Below are 9,983 nucleotides of genomic sequence, written 5' to 3'. Positions count from 1 at the left end.
GCAGTTGTAGACTCAGAAGGGTGAGCCTTATTGTCTTATCTTGTGCCCTTCCTCTAGGCCACTACAGGATAAATGTAAGTAGGCAGCTGAGTAGGTTCTGTCTAATGCTTGGGAAAGAACAGTCAGGCACCAGCTGAAGATAATGGGTAACATCTGTGTAATTTTATAAAGCATTCACGTTTTCTACCTCATCCTCCCGGGAACCCTGAGAGGCTTATTTCCTTTTTGCACATGTGATAGTGGAGTCCAGAAAGTTTAAGGAGCTTGGAGAGCAATTTAAACTATGGTCTGGTCAACAGCAAAGTACACCGTTTTTCCAGGTCCCTCCATGGTGTTTGTTTTGAGAGGGAGAGACCTGGCATGAGCTGGAACTTTTCATCCTGCAGGAAGGTTGTGGGCAGATGAGGGCTGGACAGAAGGGGGTGCCTGGCTTGGACCCTTTGGTCAGCACTGTTTACTCTCCACCAGGCACAAGGGAAGAAAGTGAGCATAACTCGTCTCCAAAGGCTTTGAGACACAACTAAGATTACAAGATGCCTGCCTTCCTGCCTCCATGAGTCTATGCTACAGAAATTCTAGCACCAGCACATGAACATTTATGACAGGGAAGTTCACTGTGGCATGGTTTGGAACAGCAAGACATGGGGGAAAAAATCTAAGGGCCATCAGTGGGGATCAGTTACCTAAGCTGCGATACCCATGTGAGGTGGTTTCCATGAAGACTTTGAGAAAGATTTGTGGAAAGATGTCCATGCCATATTAAGTGAAAATAATGACTTTCAAACCCATTTTAATTTTTAAAATAACAATTACCTCCTAAACAATGTTTCTTCCACACTCAGGAATACAGCCCCATTAAGTAGATTGTGAAATAATTTCGGTGTCACAAATAAGTTGAATCGTATGAAATTGCCCGTGTTTGACCACTTTGACAACAAAGATACTAGTTTCATGTGGTTCAATCTAGTCACATTAGCAAAATTAGAGTGATCAGAACAGAACAGAAAACACCGCTGTCTTTGCCCAAGAAGTGAAGGTAAGTGGTATTTGTTGAAATGTTTGTTTGAGATATTTATATGGGTGTGTATACACAGTGAGTCAGTCACAACATTTGAAGATTGCTGCAATTCATTTGTTAACTCTGGAGCAGGTTTGAGGGAAACTTAAAATATTGCCCTAAGCACTTCTGGAATTTTCTACTTCACTACTACTACTACTTGCATTGAAATCCTTGTTTAAATATCAGGTTTTAAAGCCCTGTCCTGTCCAAGCTGTTAGTGTAGCTTCCTAGGGCCCGCAGAGTAGGATTCCAATAGATACCAATTTGAAAAACAACCTTAAAGCTTGATGAAACAGTAAGAGACCAGGGAGTAATTGTATTGAACTTTTGAATAATAATTGCCAGTAGTTAGAAATCAGGTGTGGGGGTGGGGAGGAGTAGGGGGCCTAGTGACAGTTTTTTCATTTTGCTCATGGAAGGGAGGAAAGGGTGCACTTGAGGAAATAAAATCTTTGGGAAATACATTTGGAAGAAAACTGGGAAAGTAGATCTCTGGAGCTGTACTTATATATAACTGTGTGTGTGTATGTGTGTGTGTGTATATATATATATTCACAAGAAAGAATCATGAAATGGAAATACACAAATCCTGACAGCTGTGCAACCTGCATTTGAAGGGAGAGTCTCTTGAGGATTGTAAGTGGATTGTGACTAGAGGATAGAGTTCTAGATGCCTTTTAAAAGGGTGTGTTTACCCAATGTCTGGGGAGGAGAATTTGGCATTATGATTTTAATTTTAAGAGATATACCCTTTTTGATCCAGATAGTCCACTTCATGTGTCACCTTTATAATCATAAAGGAAATTTTGTTATTCTGGAGCAACAACAACAACAAAAGCCAGAGGGAAAGACCCCGCTTAAGTGTAATTACTGATCGTTAAGCATTAGCAAGAAGTGTATCTGTGTAGTGTCTTTATTTATTTGTATGTACTCTAGATGAATTTTCTATTTGATTCTTTAAACTATAATATTCCTATGAGGTTGTTCAAAATAAAGTTACAGTTTTGTTGAGAGGAATGCTGCTGTTCTCGCTGGTGAGACACATTCATGATGAAGTTTTATTCGGGGGCCCACATGCATAGGACAGAGGCACCAGCCAGCACTTGTTGACATCATACCCAAGTGTAAGTTTTGTCCTACTAACTAGTAAACAGAGCTGGAAGGTTGAATGTATAACCTAGTCACTGAACGGGCAACTGCCTGTAGACCATAGTCCTCCCCGGCCTGCCCCGGTACTCCCACCCCTTAACTCCCGATAGGCCTTAAGTATCCAAGGGTGGCCCTGTCCCCAGTGGGTGTGTACAGCTTGCAGGCCACAGCCGAATGCCTCAAATGACGAGTTAGATTATTTGAGCATCCTCATTACAGATGTCAGCCCAGCTGCCTCTTGTGGGAGGCAGAGGTATCCTCTCCAACTTCCAGATGACAATGAGCTGTTACATGTCCTTCTCAGGGCATATGACATCCTCAGGCCTTTCCAGAACCTTAGGAGTGGTTAAGGGATGGTAAATCTGAGCTCTTCCAACAGTCCTGTCCCTGTTCACCTGACCCATGCCTGTGGCATCCTCGTCCTCAAGAGCAGGGCTATATCAGATGCTCCTTGTTCCCGCAGAGCCTGGCCTGGTGAGTGGGGCTAGGATAGGGGGTGAGTAGCTGCTGTGCCTTCACTCAGCAACCTGAGAGGCAGGTACCACGTTATCTCCACTTGACAGGTGAGCCAGAGGCTCTACTCAACCAGATAGCTTCAGGAGCCTCTCAGCAGGTTTCCCTGTTCCTCCTCCCCAAGACAGAGGGACCTTTCTAACCTGTGCTCAGATCTTGTCCATCCTCTGCTCAAAGCCCTGCACTGTCTGCTGAGTGCTCCCCATATCTTTCAGTGTTAGAGCCCAAGGTCTTAAGTGTCCCCCCAGGCCCTGCAGGAGTGGTCCCCAGGGCTCTGTGCCCCTATTACCTGTTCCTCCTCCCCTGACCAATCTTCCAACCAGCCACGGCATTAGGGACCAGCACCCCTAACCCATACCTTCCGGTCACACCTCCCTCTTTTCAGCTTTTTGCTCAAATGTCCAATATCTCCAAAAATTTTTTTGTTCAATATTTCAGTGAAGCCCAGCCTGACCCACCTATTTCAGTTTGAAACCACTCAATCCCCCACCTACGTTCCCCAAATCCTTTATTTTGTTCTATGCTGCCCCATTACACTTAAGGCATTCTACCAGCCTGATAATTCCCTTAATTTATTACATTTAATCTCCCCCACCTCTCCATCCCCAGTAGAATGAAATCACCATGGGGCAGGGATTTAGTGTTTTTTTTTTAAATTGAGTTATAGTCATTTTACAATGTTGTGTCAAATTCAGTGTAGAGCACAATTTTTCAGTTATACATGAACATACATATATTCATTGTCACATTTTTTTCGCTGTGAGCTACCATAAGATCTTGTATATACTTCCCTGTGCTATACAGTATAATCTTGTTTATCTGTTCTACATTTTGAAATCCCAGTCTGTTCCTTCCCACCCCCCACCCAAAAAGGATTTTTTAAAAAAATTTTTGTTGGGGAAGTTAGGTTTATTTATTGACTTGTTTTTTGATGGAGGTGCTGGGGATTGAACCCAGACCCTTGTGCATGCTAGGCATGCACTCTACAACTGAACTATCCCCAGCTCCCTTTTTTTTTTTTAAACAGATGTCTCACAGTACCTAGAACAGGGCTTGCACATAGTAGATGCTCAGTAAATAACTGTTGAGTGACTAGAATGGGCAGAGGGTTCTTTAACTGCTTTCCAGCGGCTCACTCAGCCAGAAAGCAGCAGACCCTCATCAGCCTTGTTCCTAATGGCCAGACGCCTCGAATCCCACACCAAGGCAGGCCTGGCTCCCACTCTGTCCTCTGAGATCCCACAGAGGTCCATGCCCAGACCAGGTCCAAACCGGGGAGGGCCTCTCAGAGCCACCATCCTGCAGGTGTCCGGAGTGGGAGCTGAGGCCTGGAAGGTAAGGAAGTAGCAGTGCTGGGTCTCCTGTGCCCACACGTCCATCCACTCTCAGTTCAATGCTCACACCCTTGTTCAGGAAAGTACATGCTCTGTTCTCTCAAAGGGCATGACTCCCTTTGGGCTTGGAGGTGTCCGCCTCCCAAGAGGCCTCAGGCTGGTCCCTTCCTCCAGCCATGGCAAGGGGGCCCTCAGAAGTCAGTCATCACACTCCTTCATTTGACACATGAGGAAATTGAGCCCCAGAGAGGGCACAAGGCTGCCTGAGGCCTCACACCTGGGAGCACACGTGCTGCAGGTGAACCCAGTTCTCCCAAGAGGACTTCCTAGCCCTCCTCTGTCTGGGGGCCCCTCCTGGCTCAGGAACCTGGAACTCCTGTGGGAGGCCCCATCTTCCTTGGTGTTTCAACCTAGGTCAGCAGTCCTTCCCCTGCTAACCCAAAGCAGGTTTCTGCCACAGGTACGAATGCTCCCCCTTCTTTTGAGGATGCCCTGTGTCCCTGTTATTTCCACTCCGGGCTGGGAGATGTTAGCTGGATCAGTGAAGAGTAAGAAGGAAGAGCACAGTATGGCTCTGCCATCTCCTTGCACTTGGCCAAATCCTTTCAGCTCACTGAGCTTCAGTTTCCCCAGCTGTAAAGCACAGACTGGACGACAATCTCTAGAATCTTCTGACCATGACTGATGGCCAACCTGCCTCACCAAAGCTCTTGGCACCCTTGGTACAGTCCTGGGCTGCGTCCTCCAAGGCGAAGTCTCTCTTGTCTGAGCTTGTGAGTCGCTGGCCGCATGGTGGGGTTTTATCCCCCACCCCACCCCAGCCTTCCAAGCCCTTGCTCGTGACCCTGGCTGGCCGCTTCCTGAACCAGCCTCTGAGTGAGGTCTTCCTGCCTCTCAGTGCTCTTGTGGGAACCGACGCAGAAGATAAGAAGGGAGAGAGCCGTCTAACGGGTGGAAAGGCTCCCTCCAGGGCCGGGGTGACCGTCCTTTCTCTCCAGTTTCCAGGACCTCAGCGGGTGCCCAGCCTGGGCTTCTCTGCCATCCAAAGTGGATGGTGGGACTGTGACATCACAAGGGAGGGCCAGCCAGGGACACTAGAACAAGAAAGGAGCCCACTGGTGACTGCTTTCTGTACGTGGTTTCAGTCATCGTGACAGCCCATTATGCAAACAAGGAAACTGAGGCCCAGAGAAACCAAGGGCCCTGTCCAAGGTCACACGGCTAGAATAGGCAGAGCAGGGATTTGAACTCAAGCCTGTCTGGGACTTGGACCACTTGGGAAAATCCTGGAGCTGTGGCTACCACTGCCATATCCCACCGAGCCCTGGGAGTCTTTCTGACTCTTCAACACTCAACTGTTTATTATTTACACTCCCTTCCCACTTCCAAAAGTTCGAGTTAGCTTCCCGGAAAGATGTGTACGTTCCTAGGAATAGCAGTGAGAAGCACAAAGTTTTGGAGGCAGCAAGGGCCCAGCAGGACTGGAGGAGTGGGAATGTGCGCCAGCTCTGACCGAGGACAGGGTAGTGATGGCATCACAGAGCCCTGGTGAAGTCACCCAGTTCCTGGGAAGCCTAGCTATTTGCAGATTCCAGCTTTAATGAGAGTTCACAAAGTCAAGATACTGTGCTGAAGTGAAAGTCAGTCTTTTCCTTCCTATGCCCTGGGGAGTCCCCAGGATGTCACCGCCCCAGTCCTTGCCCAGCATCCAGTTCATCTGGAGCCGTCCCCTTAGCAAGACTTTGCTTTCCTGCTTATGTGTCCCTGTGAAGCAATAAGAGAGTGCTGGGCTTGGTGTCAGAGACATATGGGGCTTTGAGTCCACCCTACCTGGGGATGTGACCTGGCCCAGGGATGTACTGCTGAGCGTCAAATTCCTCATATCTGAATTTAAGCCAAGGTGGTGGTGTCAGCCTACCATCCATTTCCCCTTTTCCTGCCAACAGCACCCCAATGCCCTCTGAAAGTTTCCCCTCCCTCACTTCTAGTCCCTATGGGACCCCAGCCTTGCCTGTCTCATCCTCTCTCCTGGCCACTATACCTGATGTCAGGAATAGCCACATGACTCAAGCCAGACCAAGGAGAGCCAGGCCTGGGACCTTTGTTGGAACTATTGGAAAAGTGGCAGCAAGTGGAGGGATGCACCCTCCTCCTAGGGCAGCTACGCTGGTATTTCTGATGGCCATCTTACCACCATGAGCAGGACCTGCCTGAGAATTAGCCAGCCCAGAGGAGAGCAGATGGGGTGAGACACTGACTCCTGATAACACTGTTTGGGCATCATGATCCAGCCATGCCTGAAGCTGTTATACTCTACATTTTTCAGTAACTTAAGCTTAGTTCATTTATAAAAGTAAGAATCCAAATAACCCTAATTGCTCATCTCTTACTGAGACTCCTTTGTAGGCATGAGAAAGTTTGAGTCATTTTCATCAAATACTAAGCGCTGCTTCTTACATATGGACACAATCACTAACTCTCTCTTCATTAAATATATTTCATTAGAAAAAAAATCTCATTTCTGTTCTTGCACTCTGCCATTTTTCATCATCATCATCATCATCATAAAACAGAATATAAGCCTGCTGTTATATGAACAAAAAATTCATCAGTTATTTATCAAATGCACTTGTTTAAAAGTTTAACAGATGTTTATGTGACTTACTGTGTGCCGGGTACTATTCTAATCCCTTTACTATGTTACATCATTAAATACTTACGTTATCACCCCCATTTCACAGGGAGGCATAAAGAGGTTAGTTAAATGACTTGCTCAAGATCAAGTTCTAGGCCCTGGGATTGAGCCTCCCCATTCTTCAATGTCCTCCCCAAAGAGCTCTTTCTCTGGAAAGCCTTCTCTGATCTCCCTAACAGGAGATGCCCCCTGCCCACCACAGATGCCCTCACAGAAGCAGGCTGTCACCCTCCTCCCTTGCCCTGCCAGTCAATGCGTCCTACACATCATTAGGCTGTGAACCCTCCCAGCTGAGGCTTAGTTTCCAGAAGACCCATCCACAACTGCGAATGGGAAGTCGATAGCCAGCCTCAGCCCTACCAGCAGCCACCTGGACTCTTTCTCTGCTACCCATCATCTGAAACTTCTTCGAGGTACCCTGTGGAGGCCAGGCCTCAAATGAGGGTTGCACATGGTGGGGGACCTAGAAAGAGGGCTTCTTATGCCTGGGTAGCTGGAGACTCCCGACATCTCTTCAACCCCAGAAAGTGTGGGAAGAAATTGGGACAGGGTATCAATGTATCCTGGCTTCTCCCAAACCAGCTGTGTGACCATCCCCTCCCTGTGCCTCAGTTTCCCCACTGGTAAAATGAGGAGGTTGGTTAGGGAGAGTCCCCCAGGAACCCAGAGAAGGTCCTGTGGGAAAGAGTAAAGCGGGAGTTTTTTTAAAGTCATCCAGGAAGCTTTTGGGCTTCCCAGATGGCAAGCTGCCTGCTTGACTTTCACTCATGTATTTATTAATTGAGCACCTGTTACAGGGAGACAGTGTTTGAGGCACTGGGGATGCTTCAGAGAGTGAGACAGCCAACGATCCTGCTGCCCAGGAGCTCTCACTGTAGCTTGGGAGGCCTCCAAGCCTTCATACACTGAGGCATGCACCAGGCTCTTCCATGCTGGGTGTGGAGAAAGACTGAGGGCTGGAGGAGACAGGTGTGTCCTCCCTCCAGCTCCGCTCCCTTCCCCCAGGTGACCTTGCCTCTCTGGTCATTAGTTCCTCACATTCTAAGTGAGAAGTTGTACTGGATGGTCCTGAACCCTGTCCTGCCAGCCTTGCACAGCCATTCATGGTTAAATATTACCCACTCTGTGTCCCTTCCTCCCTGCCACTCCTCAGGGAGATCAAGCCATAAATGCTGCCTTCTTTGATCTTCCTCATGGGCTGTGGCCTTCTGAGAGGGGCAATAGGCACACTTGCTGACTGTCTTGCCTTCACAGGGTCTCTAGACCCTGATGCCAGGGTCTAGAGAAGGGAAGACTGGAGTCAAGATCTGGGGCTGGGGGCTGGGGTGGGGATACTTGGGCCCTAGACTTTCCTATCCAGATGTCTTTTCACAGTTACATCATGTGCGGTGACTCCCCTGGATTCTTCCCTGAGGAGCTCTTGGTTTAATGAGCCCCTCAGGTGCCTGCCTCAGGCAAGAATTCCCAGCCCTCCTGGTTTCTGGGAAACAAAAATATTTCAGAGAAATCAGGACAGCCTCACTGCATGGGATGCCTCGCTTCAGCCTCTGCTCCCAGGCACCTCACAAGCAAAGAGAGCCAGGCCCAGCTGTCATACCCAATCCCACCCACCCAGACTTAAATTATGAGGCTGCATCAATCCTGTGTACCCACAAATCTCAGGGATGGGAATGGATTCTACCCAGATAGTACTTCACAATATGCAAAGAGCTCTCTTCACATCGCATTCTTTTCCATCTTCAAAACAACTCTGTAAATAGGTATGATTTCTTTGTCATCCACAGTGCACATAGGAGGACACTGAGGTTCCAGGTGACAGATCTGATGAGTGGAGTGCCAGATGTCAGAGTCAAGTCTGACTCTAAAGTCCAAACTGTTTTCGTGCCCATTTCTGGGCATAGCAGGAGAGTATTACTCTCAATACCCTGCTCATGACAGACAGCATTAATCAATCATGGCACAGCAGACATTGCTAATGAATTTCAGTGTTCTTTTCTAATAAGCTCTGAGGCAGCTGTGTTGGGATTTTTTTTTTTTCCCCGTCCCCCTTAACAGAGGCACTGGGGATTGAACTCAGGACCTTGTACGTGCCAAGCATGTGCTCTACTATTGAGATTTACCCTCGAACCCCTACTCCCCACAGAGGCAGCTGTGAATTCATCTACACAGTACTTCAGGACATTATTACCTATCAGAAGATCAAATCCACACTATTTGCTATTCCTGTGATCCCACACCATCAGCCCTGAGCCCTCAGGACTCAATGCCCTAGTCATCCGGTCACAGGACTCTCCACTGCTCATCAGTTGCTATGTTGTTCTCGGACTGGAATTAATGGCTCTGCCATCCCCCAAACTCTTGTCCCTTCCAAGCATGGTCCCTCTTAGAGATACAGCAACCATGCAGGTTGGCCTGGGGCTTCAGGGTTTGCCAAGTCCTTAACAGAATTTTTTGTAGTGAAACATACCAGGTATACTCCTAAGTGTAGATAATCATATTATCACAGACAACTGTATTCCCACAGTTGAAGCAACAAAACACCACAGACACAACTGAAGTCCCTGTGTATTCCCTCAGTCCATCTCCACCCCCACCCCTGCCAGGCCATCACTCTCGGAATTTTGCGTTTCTCATTCTCATGCCTATTTTCATACTTTTAGCATATAATTACATACCCATATTATTCAACCTTAGAGAAATTATGTTGCCCAGATCTTGTTGCAGCTTGTTATTTTCATGCAATTGGATGTTTTGAACTTTTAGGCATGATGATAAGTGCAGCTTTGAATCTTCCATCATATTATAGTTGTGAATATTTGTTGAGCCCTCATTCTGCACCAGGCATGGTTTCAACTGCCTTAATGTGCCTTAACTCATTTAAATTTGACAATAAATGATTTTTATTCCCACTTTATGGATTTGGAAACAGAGGCACAGAAAGATGAAATTGTGTACCCAAGTCACATAGCTTGGAAGCTGTGCTCTTAACTGCTAAACGTCCCTGTCTTTACTGCTGCGTGGTCTGTTGTATGAAAACACAGTAACTTATCCATCTGTTCTTCTACTTAAGGGGCATTGCTTTTTTTTGCAGACATGCCTCAACATTGGTCTCACAGGGTTTGGGGGTGGTTGTATTAGCTCGCTTAGTTACTACATCAAGCCTGTGAGTGGGCATTTGTATCATCCCCCTACTCCCTTTACAAATGAGGAAACTCAGGCTCAGAGGGGGTAA

Source organism: Camelus ferus, chromosome 10, assembly GCF_009834535.1.
Source record: "Camelus ferus isolate YT-003-E chromosome 10, BCGSAC_Cfer_1.0, whole genome shotgun sequence".
Classification (NCBI taxonomy): Eukaryota; Metazoa; Chordata; class Mammalia; order Artiodactyla; family Camelidae; genus Camelus; species Camelus ferus.
Note: the sequence above shows the minus strand (reverse complement) of the source record.